Source organism: Canis lupus, chromosome X, assembly GCF_048164855.1.
Source record: "Canis lupus baileyi chromosome X, mCanLup2.hap1, whole genome shotgun sequence".
NCBI lineage: Eukaryota > Metazoa > Chordata > Mammalia > Carnivora > Canidae > Canis > Canis lupus.
This window is the reverse complement of record NC_132876.1, coordinates 101,316,356-101,338,989: the sequence shown is the minus strand read 5'-3', so window position 1 is coordinate 101,338,989 and position 22,634 is coordinate 101,316,356. Positions and strand designations below refer to the sequence as shown.

General features: G+C 39.5%; 1 long non-coding RNA gene across 2 annotated transcripts; it reads right to left on the bottom strand.

Moving 5' to 3' along the window:
* Positions 1-480: 480 nt before the first annotated feature.
* Positions 481-22,301, bottom strand: LOC140628675 (uncharacterized). Of its 2 annotated transcripts, none has more exons than XR_012026685.1 (3): positions 22,174-22,301; positions 11,830-12,128; positions 481-671 (listed from the first exon to the last, which is right to left on the bottom strand). It is a non-coding gene; the product is annotated as an uncharacterized lncRNA (long non-coding RNA). The 2 variants fall into 2 exon arrangements; XR_012026684.1 differs by lacking the exon at positions 22,174-22,301 and adding an exon at positions 21,528-21,928.
* Positions 22,302-22,634: the final 333 nt, after the last annotated feature.

Here is a 22,634-nt window from a genome sequence, read left to right as displayed (position 1 = left end):
TCAGAACCAAAATCTAAATCCCACTTCTTTATTGTGACAGGCACTGCTCATTACCTACCCTCTTCCCTCTTTTACTTACCAAAAGAACTTCCATTTGCCTTGCAGTTGGGGTGAGTCATGTGTCCAAGATTATATTGTAGATAGGAGTGGCCTGGTGATCAACAGATTTTGTATGACATGTAAAGTGTTGTCATATTTTGCAAACTAAAGTAGAGGATGTCCAGTTACATTTTAATTTCACATAAGCAATGCATCATTGTTTAGTTGTAAGTGTATTACATGAGACATACTTACACTATAGAAGCTATTCATTGTTTATCTGAAATTGAAATTTAACTCCATGTCCCATATTTTATCTGGTGACCCTATATGGAAAGAACTTGGAAAACTAAGTTTCTGGATGCAACATTTATGAAAAAAAAATAGCCCTACAGTTTGGATAGTGTTTCACTGCATGTAACAGAAACCAGCCTATAATGGTGTGATGAAATGAGATTTTATTTATCTCATATGACAAGATGTTTGAAGAGAAGCAATCCAGAAAGGGTGCAGTTGCTCAAGGAAATAAAGCAGTGAGGCTTCTTTGAGCTTCCAGCTCCACTTCCACAGCATGTATCTGGTCCTAAGAGTAGCAACATGGTGACTCCACTTCCAGGTATTGTGCATGGATCCTGGGGGAACAAAGAGAGTAAAGATGATGAGCAAAAGATGACTAATAATATCTAGAACCTAACATTTTATCTGCTTTTCTCCTTTTCCTTATTATTATTTTTAATCAGGAAAACTGATTTGGAAGGAAGCTTCACCTAGTAACTTGAGGTTACATTGCATTGGCCTTCTACTGTGCTATTCCCTTTTGCTCATTAGAAAATGCTCTCCTTCCACCACCACCACCACCATCTACCCCTTCTTCAGTGCTCTGCTTAAGCCCTAGTCCCTACCCCCAGGATGCTCTCTGCATGCCAGTCCTCTGCAATTCCTGAACACTTAAGTACATGGGCATGCTCTTCACAGTTTAGTTCTAAAGTAAACTCTTTTGATTGGCCCAATTGAGTTATCTTTATAAGTGGACTGCATGGTCCTTGAGAGAGAGGACCACACCTTATTAACAACGTGCCTGGAACCTACCAGGCTCCTGATAAACATTTGCTAATGGGTTTACCACCAGCTGTCACCAATTCTTAACAAAATGCTATAAGAAATCTGTAAGCATAAGCTTTCTAAAGCTGTAGATAGAAAGGCTGAAGTGAAGCAGAATGCCTTTTACTTTTACTTTATTTATTTATTTAACGCTTCACTGCATGTGCACTACATTTACATGGTTTAAAATTCCAAAGATATAAAAGACCATACAGTGTGAAATATCTCCCTCTTGCATCCTTCCCCTAGCCACCTAGCTTCTCTCCTCCATGCAACCAACCTCATCACTCTCCTGTATTCATCAGGGAGAACTTTTGTATTTACAAGCAAATATGCACATTTTAAAGTTTGTTTTGAATATTTAACATTTACTATGTGCTGGAATTCATGCCAGGCACTGTGCTAAATGCTTTACATTTAATCCTCCCATCAACTCAGTGAAACAGGTTTTTCTTCTTTTTATTCTCCCAGCTTTGCTGAGGTACACATGACAAATTTAAAAAATTGTGTATTTTAAGGTGTGCAATGTGATGATTCAGTATATGTATGCATTGTGAAATGATAACCATGGTCAAGCTAATTAACACATTCATTGCTTTACATAGTTGCCTTTTCTTGTGTGTGATGAGAACAGTTAAGATCTACTTTCTCAGCTAATTTCAGGCATATAATACAATATTATTAACTATAGTCACCAAATTATTGGAGGAATGCAAATCAAAACCACAATAAGATATTACCTCACACCTGTTAGGATGCTTAGTATGAAAAAGACAAGACATAAAGCATGTTGACAAAGGTGTGCATAAGAAAGAACTCTCGTACGCTGTTGGGAATGCACACTGGGGCAGCCGCTATACAAAACAGCATAGAGACAAACAATCCAATCATGAAATGGGCAAAAGACATGAAGAGAAATCTCACAGAGGAAGACATAGACATGGCCAACATGCATATGAGAAAATGCTCTGTATCACTTGCCATCAGGGAAATACAAATCAAAACCACAATGAGATACCACCTCACACCAGTGAGAATGGGGCAAATTAACAAGGCAGGAAACAACAAATGTTGGAGAGGATGCGGAGAAAAGGGAACCCTCTTACACTGTTGGTGGGAATGTGAACTGGCGCAGCCACTCTGGAAAACTGTGTGGAGGTTCCTCAAAGAGTTAAAAATAGACCTGCCCTACGACCCAGCAATTGCACTATTGGGGATTTACCCCAAAGATACAGATGCAGTGAAACGCCGGGACACCTGCACCCCGATGTTTATAGCAGCAATGTCCACGATAGCCAAACTGTGGAAGGAGCCTCGGTGTCCAACGAAAGATGAATGGATAAAGAAGATGTGGTTTATGTATGCAATGGGATATTACTCAGCCATTAGAAACGACAAATACCCACCATTTGCTTCAACGTGGATGGAACTGGAGGGTATTATGCTGAGTGAAGTAAGCCAGTCGGAGAAGGACAAACATTACATGTTCTCATTCATGTGGGGAATATAAATAATAGTGAAAGGGAATATAAGGGAAGGGAGAAGAAATGTGTGGGAAATATCAGAAAGGGAGACAGAACGTAAAGACTGCTAACTCTGGGAAACGAACTAGGGGTGGTAGAAGGGGAGGAGGGCGGGGGGTGGGAGTGAGTGGGTGACAGGCACTGGGGGTTATTCTGTATGTTAGTAAATTGAACACCAATAAAAAAAAAAAAACAGCATAGAGGTTCCTCAAAAACGTAAAAGTGGAACTACCATATGATCCAGCAATTTCACTTCTGAGTATTCATCCAAATGAAGTAAAATCAGTATCTTGAAGAGAAATGTACCCCCATGTTCACTACAGCGTTTTCACAACAGCCACCATATGGCAACAACCTAAGTGTCCACTGATAGAAGATGGGTAAAGAAAATGTGGTATAAAAAAAAAAAAAGAAAATGTGGTATATATATCACAGAACATTATTCAATGATTATAAAGAAGGCAATCTTGCCATGTGCAGCAACACGGATGAACCTGGGGGATGCTATATGTAGTAAAATAAGCCAGATGTAGAAAGGCAAATACTATAGGATCTCATTTATATGTGAAATCTAAAAAAGTCAAACTCAAAGAGGAAGGTTTCTCCCTATGTCCATTTTGCAAAGGAGGAAACTGAGGCACAGAGTCATACAGTGGCACAAACCACAGCTGATATTTATTCCTAGGAAGACTCACTCCAGACCTTATGCTCTTAACCACAAAAATATAGTTCCTTTTCATTCTGAACATTTTATGAGAATCACACAGAGTAAACCAAGCCTCAAAAGACTATATAGCACACACAGGACAAAATTACCTCCATATATCTGAAAAGAATACAATATATACTTATGCAGTTCTTAATTAAGCATGTGTAGCTATGAAATCTGAAGGTTTGAGACTTGGATCCTTTATCTCAAGACAGAATTTGTCCCTGTGGCCATATTACCACAGCCGAGCATGAATACTGTCTGTCCCAGTAGGGTGTTGTAAAAAGAGAACAAGTGTGTATCAACTGGACATACTTCTCCCACTCAAGTGAAAGGGGAGTTTGTAGGAAGATCATTCATCATGTCAATGTCTCTTAATCAGAATTGTTGTCCCTTTGCCTTTATTTCCGACTCAGCCATTTTCTGATGGCTGATTCTTCTGATTTTCATCCTACTTGCCTTCTTCCCCTGTCCTGTCTCTACTGTTCCTCTATGCTTACACCCTTACATTTGTCAATTAGCCCCATGATTTTAGCTCTGCTATTCTGCTGTGCTTTCTTTTACTAAGCAACTACTGGCTGCTTCCATGTAATAGGGGAAAAAGCAAACAGTTGGTGCAAACACATTTTTTTTACATAAAACCAAAAATAAACAATTTGACTTTAGAGTTAACTTTATGTTAAAAGTGCACAACCAGGTTACAGGAACTTTCAGTAAATTCTAATTTTTATGATAAACACAATTTCAAATTTTTGAAAAATCACTGGGCTTTGCAAACTTACACAATAAGTAGGAAAAAAAAGCAAAACAAACTTCATTATTCCCAATTAAACAACTATCTCTGCTTGAAATTATGTTAAAATGGGAGCAGTTCTTGTTAATATTGTAGTGCTGATTTAAATAAAATGGTTAGAATTAATATAGACGGTATTCACAAATAATACATGATAATCAAATGCCTCATAAAGTCATTAAGTTAAAAATAGATTCCATTACCAGTAGAAATTTGAGGAAATGTTTAACCTATTAGTAACACAAAATATATTATAAAGAGGTAGTTCTTTTTCTAATTGGAAGGAAGGGACTGCTGCTCTCATTGTTGGAGGCAGTTTACCTTGAGAAAATTGTTTGAAAACATAAGTTGTAGATTACCAGACTGTCTTCCTTAAGCCAAAGTGATTTGTCTAGCCCCCAGTTACAGAGGCCTATGGAGTGCTTCTCCAACACGCAGATTCTGGTACAGTTGGTCTGGGAAGACCTGAGTTCTGCTTTTCTATCAAACTTCCAGTTGATGCCAATCCTGCCCATCTCTGGGCCAGCCTTAGAACAGCAATGTTTTAGATACTTGGTTTGTTGCAAGAACTTCTTTACCTGGAATAATTGTCTGAGGCCTATGTGACAAATAACAAGGGTAAGAGAGATTGGTTGGTAGTCAAAAGGGAAGGAGGTCAGAAATATATGTTTCCTCTTACTTGACTAGAAGTGGGGGCAATAATCATTTGCATGGGCTGCAAATTTTTATAGGCCAGGAAAAAAGTCAGATTTTTTAAAGCAAGCTACAGAATTGCATTTGGAAGAATGATGGGATGAGGTTTGCTCTGGGATAGAAGAAGAATTTCTCCTACAAATTTGATGGAGTCATAAATTCAGTTTCCACTAATGATTTATCTTTTCAAAAGGTATAAACTTCCAGTTGTAAAATAAATATGACATGGGGCTGTAATGTACAGCATGGTGACTATAGCTAATAATACTGTATTGCATATATGGAAGTTGCTAAGAGAATATATTTTTTTAATTCTTTTTTTTAAGATTTTATTTATTTATTCATGAGAGACACAGAGAGAGAGAGAGAGAGTAAGAAAGAGGCAGAGACACAGGCAGAGGGAGAAGCAGGCTCCATGCAGGGAGCCTGACTTGGGACTTGATCCTCGGTCTCCAGGATCACGCCCTGGGCTGAAGGCGGCACTAAACCGCTGAGCCACCTGGGCTGCCTGAGAATAGATCTTAAATGCTCTCAACACAAGGAAAAAATTTGTAACTATATTTGTAACAGATGTTACTAGACTTATTATGGTGATCATCTCACAATATATACAAATATAGAATCATATGTTATATATCTGAAACTAATATGTTATATGTCAGTTAAACCTCAATCTACAAAAGAAGTTAAGAGAATTAAGATTGGAGTGTAGGGGTCAGAATGAATAGCCTCAAGATGTGCCGCTTTGGCACACAGGTTGTTTCAAGCTAAAAATAATCAAGACCCAAAAGACTCAGGAAGAACTCTGACCTCCCCATTAACTGCCTAAAAGGAATTTAGATAGAGGACCTGCTCCAGGAAGGGAACTATCATTACAGATAACTACAGTATAATATGAGCTAAGTATGGTAGACAGGATTTTAGCAAAGGCTGTGGGTTAAAATTCCTTTCTATGTCCCATTATTTCTGTATGGCCCAGCCAACATTGGTTTACCAAACACTCATTCTTCCCCTGTGAATAGCTTTCTTTTCCTTTGGAGTCCCAGACCCCTACCCCCTTCTCCCTAGTTTGAGATGACGCATAAACCTCATTTTGCCTATCTTTGTAATCTCATATCTATGTGGATTCCCCATATGTATGTAATAAATTTTATTTCCTCCTGTTTACAGGTCTCATGTCAATTTAATTCTTAGACCAGTTAAAAGAATCTTGAAGGGTAGAGCAAAATTTTTCCTCCCTAACGGGGGTTTTTACACACACACAAAAAAGAATGATCTGAAGGAAACAGAGCAAAGAAAGTATTGACAGCCTGGGACTTGAGAGAGAAGAGGGACAGGTAAAAGTTTTTCTTTTCATCCAGTTTCTGTTTCTAGCAAGATGCTGAAGGGGCCCTCCTGCTGGTTCCTCAAAGAGTTACCCTGGGGAAGAAACTTAAGGGGAAATCATCAAAAAGAGAAGAAAAGTGTGAGAACCCCTTGTGATGATAGATTGGGGAGTAGGCTTTTCCAATTGATGTGTAAGCACAGGGATTTGGGGTTTGGCCTGGGGCTGGAAGTTACCAGACTTCTTACATGATGACATATGGGGGCTGGTAGTGCTTAAGGAATACTACTCTGGATTCTTCTTTGCATTTGTCTTGTGTTTTCTCTACATGTTTAGCAATTCAGAACTTGGGTTGAAGTGTAATCAAAGGTAAACAAAACCTGAATTAGTTAAACCAGTCAAAACGGATTTTATTCTGTAACTATTGCAATAGGGAGAAGAGCTGAGCTCAGTTGTGATTTGCTCAGAAGAGAGCAGGTGTTGCAAAGGAGGAATGTGGAAACAGGGAGGGGGTCGAGCAACCTGGGAAGAGAAAGATCACAAAAGACAGGGAGGAAGGTTGGTCAATGTAAAAGTAACTAGTTCACCACTGGCATTTATCTAAGTTTGGCTTCTACATTCCCACAGAAACTGAGACAAGGCTCTATCCTGCCTGATGACTACATTGCAAAGGAATGGCTTTTAGTTCCTTGGGAAAGACACTCCAGAGTTCTAGTAGATACATATATATCTCAAAGGGACAGAGAAAGATTTATAATTATATGCTTTTTTAAAATTTATTTTTATTTTGGGCAGCCCAGGTGGCTCAGCAGTTGGGCACCAGCCTTTGGCCCAGGGTGCGATCCTCAAGGCCCCGGGATTGAGTCCCACGTTGGGCTCCCTGCATGGAGCCTGCTTCTCCCCCTGCCTGTGTCTCTGCCTCTCTCTCTCTCTCTCTCTCTCTCTCTCTCTCGAATAAATAAATAAATAAAATCTTTAAAAAAGGCAGAGACACAGGCCTCCCGGGGCCTCCAGGATCACACCCTGGGCCAAAGGCTGGTGCCCAACTGCTGAGCCACCCAGGCATTCCGCTTTTTTCTTTTTTTTCTTTCTCTCTTTCTTTCTTTTCTTTCTTTTTTCTTTCTTTCTCTTTCTTTCTTTCTTTCTTTCTTTCTTTCTTTCTTTCTTTCTTTCTTTCTTTCTTCTTTCTTTCTTTCTTTCTTTTTTAGCAAACGCATTCCAAAAGTCAGGGGGCCTATCATCTGTGTTGGCTAGAACAAATGGTCAATTCTCTTGGCAGCCTTGAGCTTTTCCAAATAAGAAGGGGGCGGGAGGAGGGAGACCAGGTTGTCCCAGGGATGTGGCCATGGACTGCTAGAAGCTATGCTAAAGTTCAGTCAAGTCCTTTTTTTTAAAAAAAAAAAAAAAGAAAAAAGATTGTATTTATTTATTCATGAGAGACACACAGAGAGAGGCAGAGACATAGGCAGAGGGAGAGGAAGGCTCCCTATGGGGAGCCTGATGAGATACTCCATCCCAGGACCCTGGGATCACAACCCGAGCTGAAGGCAGACACTCAACCTCTGAGCTGCTTAGGTGCCCCTCAGCCAAGTCTCTTAATGCAAGGCTTGAGATGGGGTCATTTCTATTGAAAGTTTTTGCAGTTCTCAGTGTCCACAGGAATAAAATCAAGGCTGCTCGGAAGCCTTGTGCACTGAGAAAATGAAGATGAGAGAGCTGAACTTCTTGGTGTTCATTTTTCCACCCCTCCCTGTCTTAATACCCAAGCTGGGAGTTTACAGTCTCAGGAATGTCTCCTAATGTCACCTTTTCCTGCAAGGGTAGAAAGGATAGGACCTGAGGGAGCCTCTGCTATGGTTGTGGGATACCTGTTACTAGCCACCTCAGGGCTAATCCATTTCTTTCCACAACACATCCTGAGGCTGAATTGGGTGCTGAATTGGGTGCTGGCCTTCTCCTGATGTATTGCCTAACAGGGCAGTCAGTATCCTGGAAGGGCCTAGGGGGAGGGCACTGTCACAAGCCAAAATAACAAGATGTTCTGTGCACCACAGTAAGTTCAAAAGGAAAACATACCTTGGATTCCAGATTCCAGCAGAAGCACAAAGTACTAGAATGAGTAAAGCAAGAATTTTTAATTTTCTGAAAAATATCATGTTTAAAATAAAAAAATGGTTGAAACAGAGGTATGAAGAGCAGAATACTAAATAGAAGAATAATATGACAAATGTGAAGGCCAGATTGACGAAATCCTCCAGAAGTTAGAAGGAGAGGAAAGGAGACTATAACGGTGAGTCAAAAGAAATGAAAGATGGGACACAAAAGTGCTAACACCCAGAATAACAGGAGTCAGAGAAAGAAAGAAATGAAGAGGAGAAAAATCTTTGAAGACATAAGGAGAATGAATTAATGATTTTCAAAGACTTCAGATTGAAAGGGCCCAGAAAGTGCCACAGAAGAGGAGAATCTTTTTTAAAAACCACATCTGGACATATTATAGTGAAATTTAAAAAATACAAAGACAAAGACAAAATTCTAAACACAGAAAAAAAGAGCAGACGCCATACAAAGGAGGAAGAATCAGATTGATGTCAGATTTTTCAACAACACTGGATGCAAATGGGTGTTTTCAAAGAATTGAAGGAAAATTACTTTGAACATAGTATTTTATATCCAACAAAATGTCATTTAAATAACAGTACATGATAAAAATATTCTCAGGCATACAATATTTCAAAAGCTTTGCCACACAAAGACTCATTTAAAACACTTTTAGGTAAGTGCTTAAAAGGAAAGGAAAGAAAAGTCTGGAGATAAATGAAGTAAAGGTTATCAAATAAATATCTTAGTAATGGTGTTGTTTAAATAATAAAGATAAAAAAAAGGAAAATAAATCCATAATAGCCAATTACTTTAACTCTAGTTTAGTAACCAAGTTTATCATACATTATGAACACTTACAGCTCTAGTTTACCTGTGAATTCTGATTCAACAGGTCTGCAATGGGGCCCCAAATTCTATAATTCTGGTAAGTTCCCAGGCGTTCTAATGCTGCTAGTCCTCAGACCATGTTTTTTTTTTTTTTCTTTTTTTTAGATTTTTATTTATTTGTTCATGAGACACACAGAGAAACAGAGAAAGAGAGAGGCAGAGACACAGGCAGAGGGAGATGCAGGTTACATGCAGGGAGCCCGACGTGTGACTCAATCCTGGATCCCCAGGATCAGGCCCTGGGCTGACCGCAGCACTAAACCGCTGAGCCACCTGGGCTGCCCCTTAGACCATGTTTTGAGTAAAAGCTAGGGAGTAGGTTTGATCAACAAGGTGGGTGCTGGAAGGAGTGGAAAACAAGAAGGCGAGAACCCTTGCTTTATTCAGGGTGAGACACAGCTTCAATTAAGAAAATAAGACCAGAGTAAAAAGAAATGTAGGAAAAGAGGGGCATATTGAAATAAACTAAATGGTAGCAATAATAACAAAGATATCAATAATTACAATAAGTATAAATAGAAGAAAACTATCAATTCCAAGATACAGATGAATAAATTAGGTAAAAAGCCCAGATTTAAATTTAAAGGATTTATGTGAGAAACATTTAAAGCATTAGGAGATGCAAAAGTTGAAAGTAAAAGAATGGGGAAACAAGACTTATCAGGAAAACCTCAATCAAAACAATATTGATAGCTACATCATACTAAATAAAATAAACTTTAAGACAAATAAAAAAAATGTCAGGACTGAAGAGAGTCATGCCACAACAGAAATGTTCAATCCACCAAGGAAGTATAATAATTTTAAGCATGTGTACATCAATAAAATAGGCTTGAAATATATACATATTTTAAAAATTGATACTACTGTATTAATAAACTTGCTATTAAGTGGAAAATTTGAACACACCTCTCTTGATTACTCACAGGTTACACAATAAACAACTCAGCAATAATATAAAAAAAGTAATACAGATAACAAAATTAATTTTTTTTTTAAATTTTTATTTATTTATGATAGTCATACAGAGAGAGAGAGAGAGAGGCAGAGACACAGGCAGAGGGAGAAGCAGGCTCCATGCACCGGGAGCCCGATGTGGGATTCGATCCTGGGTCTCCAGGATCGCGCCCTGGGCCAAAGGCAGGCGCTAAACCGCTGCGCCACCCAGGGATCCCAACAAAATTAATTTAATGGAGATATATAGAGACAGAGACAGAGAAACTCATATAGTTATTTCTGTGTCATTTAGGGAATATACAATTTTCATTTGTATATGTGGAATATGTATAAAAAGTTGGTCATATAAAGAAATCCTCAAAAAGTTTCACATCTCATAATATCTAACAATAATACAATTATGTTAGATAATTTTAAAATTGAAAGTATCTCTGAACAGATATGGAAATTTAAAATACACACATGACTAAATAACTCTTAAAGAAAAAATCAGTGAAATTTGAAAATTAAAAAAAAACGAATGCCAGAGAAACACCACATATCAGAATTTATGAGTTATGATAGAAATGCTTTAAGGAAGACTTATAGCTTCAAACACTAATATAAACAAGAAAAAAGCCTTAAAGTTAATGATTTATGTATCTATCTTAAGATGTTAGATTGGTAGAATAAATCCAAAGAAAGTAGAAGACAATAGATAACAGAAAACAGGATCTCAAAGAGATATCTGCACTCCCAGGTTACCTGCAGCATTATTAGAATAGCCAAGATATGGAAACAATCTAAGTGTCTGTCAACGGATGAAAAAATAAAGAAGATGTGGTCTGTGGTTACAATGGAATATTATTCAGCCATAAGAAACAAGGAAATTCTGCTCATGGAGACAATATGGATGGCCCTTGAGGGCTTTATGCTAAGTACAACAAGTCAGACAGAGAAAGACAATTACTGTATGATCTCATTTATATTTGGAGTCTAAAAAAGCCAAACGCAGAGAAACAGAGAGTTAGAGGGGTGGTTACCAGGGGTTAGGGGTGGGGGAAATGATGAGATATTGGTCAAAGGGTACAAACCTCCAGTTACAAGATTAATAAATTATCAGTAATATATAGAAAAGAAAAGATAATTATGTGACAGGGTGGAGAGGCTTGCTAATGCCATAGTGGTGATCAGTGTGCAATATATACATGTATCAAGTCAATAAACCTTTAACTTACACAGTTTATGTGTCAATTATATTACAAAACTGGAACAATTAAATCTGATTTAAAGAAAAAAGAATAACAGATAAAAATAAAGGACAAAAGTACAATTAGAAGGTCAACAAAATATATGATGATTGCAATAGAAGATACAATCCAGAGAGAGAAAATACTAGTTAGAATCCAGGCCTCAAAAAAAAAAAAAAAAAAAAAAAAAGAATCCCGGCCTCATATGTGTAACTCCAGGGTGAGCCCTAGAGTTCATAAGCAACTTTATGGGCTCTTTCTCCTGAATTCCTGCTCCTTGCAATCTTCCTGGTACTTTTCTGTTCTCTGTCCTCACTGTTTTTGTTTCTCTGCCCAGAAACCTGGGGCTTTAATTACCCAGCACCAGTATGCTCTTCTGTGGACTTTTGTGATTAGACCATGGCCTGGCATGGGTGGCTAGAGGACAGAGTGAAAATCAAACCAAACCAAAAAACAGTGCTTTGTCTTACCCTCTTGGAACTGCAACTCCATAGAACAGAGAAGATTTCCACTTTCCGAGTTTTCAAGTCTTGCTGGTTCCAGTTAACTGCAGCTGCCACTGCAACTACCACCACGCCACCACCACTAGGTTAATCGGAGACTAGGCCAGGATAGAATGGAGAAAGGGAGAGAAAAGTTGCAGAGTACTGGGGGCAGATTTTCAAAGGCCATCGGTTCCTTTTCCCAGTCTTGTAGCCAGAGGCAGAGGGCTTCTCCTGAAGCTCCATCTCCGGGCTCTTTACCGTGTTCTGGTTGTGTTGACCTCAGTCTGGGAGATACCAAAGGGGGAAAGCTTGATAAACTCAATACAAATTCAGTTGTACTTCACATTCTGGTCTTCATTCCTGAACTGCCTACAACTGTTTCCTTTTCCGGGTTTTCAAGTAGCTGTTCTACACATTCTGTCCAGGTTTTAATGTTGTATTCAGTGGAAGAGCAAGGGTAAGGTATCCTCTTTACATGTATCCAGAACTGGAATGAATATCCTTCCATAAAATTAAAACTATTGAAATGTAAAATCCATATTCTTTAGGAATACCTATAGATGCAATAAAACTATATGACAAAAAAGTCAAAGGAAAAATGCACATGGGATTCAGGATGATGGTTTACTTAAGTGGGGGAGGCAGATGGATAGGTTGACAGGGGTGCCATACCATATGTTCAATATACGTGATTATCAAGTTGCTTACCTTTGTTTCAGATGGTGCTTTGTCAAGCATGTATAACCTCATGAGAGAGAACTAACCAAATAAGTACAGAAGTGAAACTGGGCTACACAAAAATCAATAAGAATGGCTATTAACCAAGAATCATGAACAATACAATTTTGTACACCTGAGATTCAAAAAAGAATGAAGAAAGAGGGAAAAAAGAAGAAAAGCATTTTTTTCTTGCCTTTGAGTGAGTCAGAGGCTATAGATCAGGGTCGACTAAGCTACTAATGAATGAACCCGAAAGCTCTGTAGTGTACAATGAAAGCTTGCTTCTTCTTCTTTTAAGATTTTATTTATTTATTCATGAGAGACAGAAAGAGAGAGAGAGAGAGAGAGAGAAGCAGGCTCCCCGCATGGAGCCCGACGTGGGACTCGATCCCTGGACAGGGATCATGCCCTGAGCCCTGAGCCAAAGGCAGATGCTCAACCGCTGAGCTGCCCAGGCGTCCAGAAAGCTTGCTTCTTATTCACACAGAACCCAAGGCTGATACTCCTGGTTATGCCACTCCCCTCCTAGCAATGACTGGGATCCTTCCTTAGCAATGACTAGGGAGCTTGGATCCTTCCTTCAAAAGATTCCACCATCTTGAAGCCCTCTCCCTCAAGACATGCATATGAAGAAAGCATACATGATAACAAAGACAGAGGGAAGAGGACCACTCTGGAATTTTTAGCGGTCAATTCTGGAAGATGCGTGCAACACGTCTGCCCACAATCCATTGTGGCTGCACCTAGATGCAAAAAGACTAGGAAATATAGTGTTTTTAAGTATGTAGGAAGGACATAAATGTTTGGTGAACACATAGCATTGTCTCTGTCACAAGAGATTTTACAATAATGATATTTAATATTCCATTTTTACGTTATTGCCTATGTTGTGCTATGCATGCAATAATCCCCATCTAGTACCAGCTGTACTATTACCTATTCTAGTATGTTTTAAGATCCTTCTAGTATCTGCTAAACATGTACACACCACACAAAGACACTAACACAAACTGAGTATGGGCATCTAGTTATTAACAGCATCTATGATATCTTTCTAGTCTCCTGTATGATTTACTTAAAGAGTTGTTTTTCTCAGTTTAAAAATTAGTTCAGAAGGCCATACAGGTATTTACATAATGTTAACACATCCTTCATCGTACTATTCTTAAGTGTTCAAAAAGTTGAAATATTAACATTTTTCCTTGAAAGGTATAATTTCATCACTTTTCTCTTCATTTAAAAGAAACATAATAATTCCTTTAGATCTCCTGTGGGAAAAAGATAAACACTGGAGCGATGTACAGAGCCAAGAATAACATACTCTGCTGGGGAAAATTGCACTCAAACTTTTTGCTGAACTGCTACTCTTTAGTTTACAGATGGCCATTATTGGGATCCCTGGGTGGCTCAGCAGTTGAGTGCCTGCCTTCAGCCCAGGGCGTGATCCTGGAGTCCTGGGATTCAGTCCCACGTCAAGTTCCCTGCATGGAGCCTGCTTCTCCCTCTGCCTGTGTCTCTGCCTCTCTCTCTCTCTCTGTCTTTCATGAACAAATAAATAAAATCTTTTTAAAAAGACGATGGCCATTATTAGGAATATTAAGCCAATAAAGGCAACATGCAAGCCAAACATGAAAGTGATAATTTTAGCTAAATGTGGCATAGAGGAAATAATCAAATGTTACAAGTGGCAGGTAAGAGTAGTGATTGAGAGGAAGTACAATTTCCAACTTTGCCACTCTGAGATACTAAGCAAACCATTAAAAGTCTCTGTGCCTTGGTTTCCTCATCTGTATACTGGCCAGGACAAAAGTAACCCATTTCTTTTGAAGATTAAGTGAATTAGCACTCATAAAATGTCTCTAAAGGTGCCTGGCACATAATAAGTACTGAATAAATGCTAGCTATTATCATTTCACAAAAGAATTAAACAAAGCTTTGATTGACACTAAAAAGTCAAAGGCATGATTATCTTAATTATCTAGTTCCTATTATATGTTAAATTATACTAAATTAATTGTGTTTCAAAAAGAGAACCCCATTTATTTCCTGAAAACATCTTTTAAAACAAACAAACGTTGCTTTTTCATATCCATTTTGCAGGGATACCCCCTCATGTTTTAATATGATAAAATATTTAGCTTTTGCAAATATCTGCCAACAGTTCATTAATTTTATTGATTATTTTTAATAATGCACCACTGGTGTGGGAGTTAAGCTTTTTCTTTTTTCTGGTTTTAAAATAAACTTCTAAAACAATTGTTAATGAAATATGAAGTATACACAAAAGTCCACATATATGCACACAGCTCAATGAATTTTCACAGTATAAATACATCCAAATAACCAACATTGGGATCCAAAAAAAAAAAAACCCCAGAACATTACTAGAACTCCCAATGCTTCCCTTGGTACATTGTAGATTAGATTAATTTTGTCCTTTCTATAAATGCAACCTTACGGGATGTACTCTTTTGTGTCTGCCTTCTTTTACTCAATATTATATTCCTGAGATTCAAATAAACTTTTGCAAAAAGCCATAGATTGTTAGTTCTCATCCCTATATGGTAGCCTGCAGTATGACTATACCACAATGTATCCACGCATTCTACTGTGTTTTTTTTTTTTTCACCCATTCTACTGTTGATGAGCATTCCAGCAGTCTCTAATTTGGATTTCTTTTTTTTTTTCTGTAAAGCTGCTGTGAACTCTCTAGTGTATGTTTTTCATAAACAGGTGTATACATTTCTGTTGGGTATAGAATTGATGGCGTCATCAGTTATACGTATGTTTAGACTCAGCAGGCTGAAGAGTTTTCCATGGTTGTTGAAGCTGTTTTTACTTTCACCATAAATAGATACAAGGTTGTAGCTCCTCCAACTCTTTGCCCACACTATCTATTGTCCATTATTTCATTTTGAGCATTCTGGTGAATGCATCATGGTATTGCACTGTGGTTTGAATTTACATCAGCATTATGTCTAATGAAGTCTGTTACCTTTTTATACATTTGTTTACCATTTATATATCCTCTGACACAATGTGTGTAAAGCAGACTTCCTCAATTGGCAAATGTGTTTCAGTATTATGTTCATTATTATTATAACTAGCTCATTAGAAGACCCAGAATCACCTACTTGGCTTGGAATTAACAAAGCTGAACTTGTCCTGAGACAATCTATAAATAATACTCCCATATTCTAGTCAGAGACAGGGCTAGTCCTAATCAAAAACAACACCAGTTTATTAAAAAGAAAAAAATAAATGCAAGTGAGCAATCTTATGTGAAGGGCTCATTCCCTTCAACTCTATAGCTAATGTAATAAAAACAAAACACTAACAAAAATAAAAACGTCAGGGAACACCTGGCTGGCTCAGTCAGAAGAGCATGTGACTCTTGATTTTAGGGTCATGAGTTCGAGCCTCTGCCAGGTGTAAAGACTATTTAAATAAACTTAAAAAAAAAAGAATGGAACAAAGATAAAAACATCCTTGTCTCCATTTACACCACCATAATATTCTCTGGGAAAGAAAAGAAAACAAATTAAAGAAGGTGAAATGAAACAAAGCATGCTTCTCTCAAATGCATACTATGTCCTAGGCACCGTACTAGGTACACATGCTACAAGAGCCCCAGGAGAAGGTTACCATATTAATTTCACTTGTTACAGAACATTGAGACTCAGAGAAGGCAAAGAATTTTCTCAAGACCAGGAAGTGATAGGTCAGGACTCAAACCAGATTTTGTTATATTGGATATCTCTATTATGTCCTCAATTTATCTTTTTAAAGAAAAGCCTGACAGGCAATATGGCTGAGTCATGCCAGAAGAGAACTCCTACCACTTCCTAGTTTTGTGAGTTTAAATAACTATGTCATTTGGCCGTGTGAGACTCAATTTCCTCTGACTAAAATAAAGAAATTATTCAAGATTATCTCTAGAGCCCCCCTCAAAAACAGATTCTATGATTTTAAACACCTTTGATTTCTACTACTAGGACCAATGCTATTTCCTTCCAGGTAGAAGAAAAATGGTCTACTCAGATGTTACTCTTCATTCCCAATCTGCATTCATTTTCTGATTTTTACTTTGCTCATCCCTCAAGGTCACTGAAATGACACCTACCCTGTTTGATCTTGCCTGACTCTTTGAGGTTGATTCAGATCCTCCTCTAATACTCAGCACATGTATATCACATGTGTTGTTGACTTGAGGTCCTTAAGGACAGACATTGTGTCTCAGTTATCCCTACAGCCCCAACACCCGTTGCTGTCTGGCAGGTGGTATGACATAGAAAAATAGAGAACAGATTATCTGTTTCCACTTTTGCAGGTTGACTATTTAAAAGCTAGAGGGCACTTGATGGGATGAGCACTGGGTGTTATTCTATAAGTTGGCAAATTGAATTTAAACTTAAAAAAATAAAAAAATAAAATAAAAATAAATAAAAGCTAGAGAAGGGGCTGGGGCGCCTGGGTGGCTCAGTGGGTTAAGCGGTTAAATGTCTGCCTTCAGGTCTGGTCATGATTTTGGGGTCCTGGGATGGAGCCTGCATCCAGCTCCCTGCTCAGCGGGGAATCTGCTTCTCCTTCTTCCTCTGCCCCTCCCCCTGCTTGCTCTCTATCTCTCTCCCTCTCTCTCTCATAAATAAATAAATAAATAAATAAATAAATAAATAAATAAATAAATAAATAAATAAAACTAGAGATGGGACCTCTATGATTTTTTTTTAAGATTTTATTTATTTATTCATAGAGACGCAGAGAGAGAGAGAGAGAGAGAGAGGCAGAGACACAGGTAGAGGGAGAAGCAGGCTCCATGCAGAGAGCCTGACATGGGACTGGATCCAGGATCTCCAGGATCACGCCCTGGGCTGCAGGCAGTACTAAACCGCTGCGCCACCGGGGCTGCCCAACCTCTATGATTATTTCTCGTTACCCTCTGTCCTAGGTTCCCAGAAACCAAGCAAGGGTGTGATTACAGGCAAGGTCCCAGTTTCGACCTGATTGCATAGGGGACCTCTAGAGTGTAACTTATGCCTCAGAGTTTCTCCGAACTACAGTCAACAGAGCAAGGGGTTCATTCTCCTGAATCAGTCAGGCACTGGCTAAGGTGGAGGAGGGTTGTAACTCTCATTATGAGCAAGTCAAGCAGCTCCAGTGGCCCAAGAGTGGTTCAAGAGGTTCCCACTGTTGGCCTGTAAATGCAAGGCCCAGAGAAGAGGGTGATGGCTGTGAGCACACAGAACTGCAACCTGAGGAGTCTGGGCTGAACTTTGACTCTGCCTGCTTTACCCTTTTCTCCCATTCTATTTCCATCTGAAAAATACCAGTCTAGTACATTTAGGATACACTGGTACTTGATTCCATATTTTATGCTCTGAAACATTAGCTCATACTGCTCTCCTCCTTCACTAAACTATTTTATATGCCTTAATTACCATGAAGTGCCCTGAATCATTTCAGTGGAAGCGGTCTTCCATGTATATATAGTAATACCATTTCATTTAATTTCCCAAACCCAAAAGACTTTTAATTCCGCCCTACCTCTTCCAAATCATTCAATGCAGGAAATGTTATTGTCATTTTACCTGCTTTGACCGTAATATCGGAAGCTATTTTTGAGTGTGTTTGTGTGTGTGTGTGTGTGTTCAATTTGAAGTGGAATACACTGCCACAGCTCACGCGCCCTGGTTATCAGGAAGCCTGATAGACAAATAAAAAGTAGCGAATGGTCTGTTTCAGTAGAACTATATGCAGGGATCAGAAATTCACAAGAAATAGGGCTTTTAACTCCTGAGTTCTCATCAGATTCCAATAAGACAAGCTTTAGGAGAGCAGCAAACTTGCCTAGATATACCCACAGCAGTATCTCAGGACCTCCAACCGTGCCTGGCACGTGGTGGGATTTCAGGGCACATTCTCGGAACCAATTACAATTGTACCCACCTGAAATATCGTTCTGTGGTTTTATTTAAACTAGTTGTCAGCATGGAATGACTTCTGCACTCCCTTCTGAAAGTGGGTGAATTTCCATGGTGAGCAATTCCTCTATATACAGTTTGCAAATCATTTTGGGAACCTTCCAAATGAAAGGCACTGTATAAATATACCCTCCCACCGGCAGCCAGCCGGCTTTCCACCGGGGATGCATTTACATCACTTATGTACATAGTGTTTCATTTGGGGCATTGCTTTTATTTTTATGACCATAAAAGAAATATTCACAGCATGAACAATAATGTAAAGCACATTCAAGAAGATATATATTTGTATATTTTTATGATTTGAAACTTAGAAATCTGAAAGAAAAGCAGGCATGGCATTTTTCTCTCCCTTTGCTGTTTGCTTTTTCATAGCATTCTCTATTATCTCTGAACTTTATGGTAGAATATTGCTGGAATGCTCAAGTCTTTGTCTGCACACCATTTGAGAATATGTAGTGGTGGGTTCAAATGAATGTTGCTGGCAACAGGCCTGAAAATGAAGGGTGCTTGATTCTGCATTTATTCATGTCGGTAATAATAGTTTGCTTTAGTGTTGCCTTTCTGTGGATGGAGTCCTCTGTAAGGGGAGAAGGGAAAAGTAAGGAACCTTAGGTCTAAAATACTTTCTAAATAACTTAGCATGATAATGGGAACTTTCACAGAGAAAAGAGACTTTGAAGAGACATATTTTAGCCTTTATAACAAAAGGGGACTGATTTCATAGAACATTACTGGGGAGCTAGGCTTTGAATTTAGCTCATACAGAAAATGTTTAATGAACTTTTGAAATAAATTACCAACAGAGTTAAATCAAAACCTCTATAAATTATGTATTTACCAACACAGGATCATCTGCATACAAAAGATGAACGGAATTATAACTCCTCCATTTATACATTTTCATAATTAAATCTAAACAGAGTGAAATATCCCACAGTAGACCTATTTTCCAGATATTCTAGCCTTAATTTCATTTAAAAAGAGGAGCTACTGTGAATAGTCCGAGTATTTTTTGCATAACAAAACATCCGAAAAGGTAGATTAAATAAAACTCTGCTCTCATCACTGAGGGATGACTGAAATGTGGACAATTAAATGTAGGCTACCAATGGTTAAAGGCAGACCCAGTAAGAATTTGAGTTCATATCCTGTGTCCACAATTCTCTCTCATACATGCAAAACCTGGTATTTTCTCACTTTTTACTGCTAAAACAATGAAAGTGATTTTTGAAACCCTGACTATACGGTAGTAATGTTAGGAAATAGCTCGCTCAGGTTATTTGTGGCTTATAAAGGAGATGTTATTGCATTCTCCATCTCCTCAGTCAGAATATTATTGTAGCTAAACTCTAATTTCATACTCCCAGTAATACCAACTTTGTTTCATTAAAATGAATTTCTTATTTAAAATATCTTGACATTCTTCTTTTTTTATTGGAAAATAAAACAGCAGTTCCTTCAATTGAGAAAAGCTAGAAGCATGGAATTGATCTGCAGCCAGTCTTTACTACAAACCCCATAATGCTTTGGATTATAGCCTACAATCCCCACACTGCAGCACCAAACTTACTGTTAACTATCCCGATACCGGAAAAGAAAAAAAAAAAAACAGAACATCTGAGAACTTTGTAACAAGCAGGGATTCTGCTCAAATAATAAATTATTAATTTTGGCACTGTTTTCAAATTTGTTGGCCTTTTCTTTACTAAAAAAAAAAAAGTCATATTTATGAATACGAGCACAATTTTTTCATCTGAATGTAAGGTCATTTATCCTCACACAATGTGCCCAGGTATCTACTTCCCTTGTCAAAGACTCTTTTACACCTAGCATTGACTCACGTGGGATTTTTTAGTCCCCACTCCCCACTTTAGAGGGAGGTCAGCTTTTTGTCAGATTTGAAAATAAAAGTCACAATACATTGTTTAATGCCCTAAACATCTGCAAATGAGAATTTGGTGGAGTAATTAAAATCCTTAATTAGATGCACCTTGCAGCTGCTGTTAAGTCTTAATTGGCAATAATGCAGCTACATTTTGTTCTGACACATATCTTCAGAAGAGTTAGAGAACTGAAGGGAGGCAAGAGGAAAATGTTCCCACACAGTTCAAGACAGTTCGCACAAAGAGGATCCCATGGCAACAAACAGCGAGGCCCACAGTTGGCTCTGTAAGATCCAGGAATAGACAATGCTTCACCTCAGATTCAAACAAATACTTCCCTTCCTGAATCTGAAGAGAAAGCATTTTAAATCATCTCTTGCAATAAGATATGAACGGTCAAATGTTCACCTGCGCCTTTAATACACTTTTCAAAGCATCTGGAGAATCTCTGCTCACAGCCCATGTCAAGGTAATAATTAGGACTCGTGCTCTGTGTAGAGCAACAAACCGGCAGGAGCCTTGCAAAGAAAGGGCTTGGTTTTTGTACCACATGGAGCTGGGGTGGACCTTGGCAACCTGTCAGTTTACAGACGAGGAAACTGAGGCCAAGAGAAATTAAAGTTATTCCCTCGGGAAATTATGGCTCCTTAGGAGTAGAAATTAGACTCAAATCTAGGATCTGAGCCTGTGGTCCAGGACTTTTACTTCTAAACTTTGCTTGAAGCAATTAAATTTGTTAATTGCGCCCCTCCCAGTCCGCTTGAGGTCTAGTTCTTCAGCTAAATGGGTCAGCTGGAGGAGTGTGGTAGGCGGTGAAAATAGAGATCACCGGCTATGAGAAGAGGAGGATGTACGTCCCTTTCACCTCTGGTCCTCAGTGTACTCTGGACTAGAGCATGTGCGGAAGGAGCAGACGAGAACGACTGGCACGCAGGCGGTTAATGTGGGTGAGTCACCACCAGGGAAACCGTGTCAGACTTGCCCGCGCTCTAACCAGATCTTCCCTCACCTTGGATTGAAAAGTTCAATAAAATGCTCCTTCCTTAAAAATACAGGTTGGCCGCCCTTTCGTCTCCCACTTCCCCGCCAGCCTCACCTGTGCCCTGAGTTTGGCTTGCGTTCCTTTAGCTCGCGTTTCACCGAAGACGTGCACGCGTTTGCTGTATCCCCGATTGTGTTGTACTCTCCAGATTAAGCGGAGACACAGTTCTCCAGGGCCCAGGCTGCTTTACCTATTTATTGTTCTATGCGGGGCTTATCCGCTTAAACTTGACATTACAGAAGCTTGTGGGACGCGCTGTAAGGTGGGTTAACGTTCCCTGGAATGGGGGCTACAGGTGGTGTAGGGGAAAGGTCGACGAGGGAGGAGGGAGGGGTGGTGAGTGCCAAAGGGTTTCTCAGCCCCTCAGGCGCTCTGCCCGCCCCGCCGTCGGAAACTAACGCTGTGCCCGCCTCGTAAGCATTTACGCCGCCCTAGAGCGCTGCCTGTCCAAGTGTGGTCCACACGCCGGCAGCATTATGACGGCTCAAGGACCAGTTTATTGGAAATGCGGACTCTCGGGCCTCACTCCAGACTTCCCTGAATCAGAATCTGCATTTTAACAAGACACCCAGGTGATCATGCCTCCGTTCAAGTTGGAGCGGAACAGAATCCCAGGTGGGTATTACACTATCGCAAGGTAGTATAAAGGGCAAGGATCTTAAACTGCGCGAATTTCCCGATCTCATTGCCCCGTACCTACTTGGTCCCTTTTTCCCGTCAGGACTCCATCTCAGAATCCTGCAGCGAACTCCGTTACGCGATGGAGGGGAGGAGGGTCCTCTTCAGTCTCCTCCTCTCGGCGCCCCGCCCCCACCCCCACCCCCGCGCTCCCAGGGAGCCTGCCCGCGGCACCTCTCTCCCGAAGCCCTCTCCCTTAGGGAAGACGCTGCTCCTCCCCAAACTGGAAGAGCAGCGGCCTGGAGGGTCACTGCCTGGAGGACTCACAGTTTACATATCAATACAGGCTGAAGCACTTTGCAAAACTGCCCTTTAGGAACAATTATCACTCTGGCCCTCGAGGTTCGGAGCAGCCCCCTCCCTTTAGCAACCCGGCTTAAAGTGATACTGAGAAGGGCTCGGGGGCGGGGGGGGGCGGGGGGGGGCGCAGGGAGAGAGAGAGAGAGAGAGATCGCGCGCAGTAACAAACGTGCTTTAAAGAGA